We start from the raw sequence: 1,232 nt of genomic DNA, 5'->3' as shown, positions 1-1,232 counted from the left end.
ACGACTTCACTTTCACTTTTCACTTTCACACAATGGAGAAGGCAATGGCAACCCATTCCAGTGTTCTTGCCTGGAGAATCCCAGGGACGGGGGAGCCTGGTGGGCTGCCATCTATGGGGTCGCACAGAGTCAGACATGACTGAAGCGACTTAGCAGCAGTGTATATATTTCAATGCTACTCTCTTAGTTCGTCCCACCCTCTCCGTCCTCTGCTGTGTCCACAAGTCCTTTCCGTAGAGATGTAATTTCTTTCTAATAAACACATTTCTAAAATTGTATCACAATTAAGAGGGCAATTTTCCCTTGCTGGTGACAGCAGCATTTTGCTGATACGTTTTTGACTATCCAAACCCTTTGAAAGAAGAGTTTCTTGAGGTGATGTGCTAGGGAGGTGTTTACAATATTAAGAAGGAGTACATGCGGTCAGATGTCACTCAGCAGATGTACATGCTGCTGTCAGACAGCAGCACCTGTCACTTCTATGATTGCTACACGTTTTGTTCATTCATGAGGCCCCAGTGAGGAAAGGAGCCAGGCTGTGGGAGCTGACAAGTGGGTGGGAAAGAGTTGGAAGGACCGAGATAATCTGCGATGAGAAGTGAGGGCAGGAAGTGGTGGGTGCAGAGGAGGAAGTGATGCAGGAGAGAACGCAGTGAGTAAACACACCCACAAGCACCCGTGCGCCAAGAGACAGTGCAGATCCTTATCGGGACAATTTATTTCATAGCACCTCATAAAAATTAAGGGCAACTGGGGAGGAGGATGTGGTGAATAGCAGAGAGAGGAACAGCAAAGATCGACTTACCTGGAATCCTAAAATAACCCTCTCAGAACAAACTCGGCTTTGAACCCGGCTCAGTTTAATGTTTTGATAGATGCATTTCTCAAAACATTGGCCAATCTTGATGGCTATGACTCACCTTTTTTTTTTCTTGGTCCTAATGGAGAGGGTCAAGTAAAGATCATTTTCCATCTCAAAGAAAATTGAAGTGATCTGATTATTTATTACCCACTCTTAATTTTTCCTTGAATGCTTTCACTGGAGACAAAAGCAAAGGAGTATTATTGCTGCTGCTGCTGCTGCTAAGTCACTTCAGTCATGTCCGACTCTGTGCAACCCCATAGACGGCAGCCCACCAGGCTCCCCCGTCCCTGGGATTCTCCAGGCAAGAACACTGGAGTGGGTTGCCATTTCCTTCTCCAATGCATGAAAGTGAAAAGTGAAAGTGAAG

The sequence above is a fragment of the Bison bison genome, unplaced genomic scaffold, assembly GCF_000754665.1.
Source record: "Bison bison bison isolate TAMUID 2011002044 unplaced genomic scaffold, Bison_UMD1.0 scf7180017864498, whole genome shotgun sequence".
NCBI classification, from domain to species: Eukaryota; Metazoa; Chordata; class Mammalia; order Artiodactyla; family Bovidae; genus Bison; species Bison bison.
Note: the sequence above shows the minus strand (reverse complement) of the source record.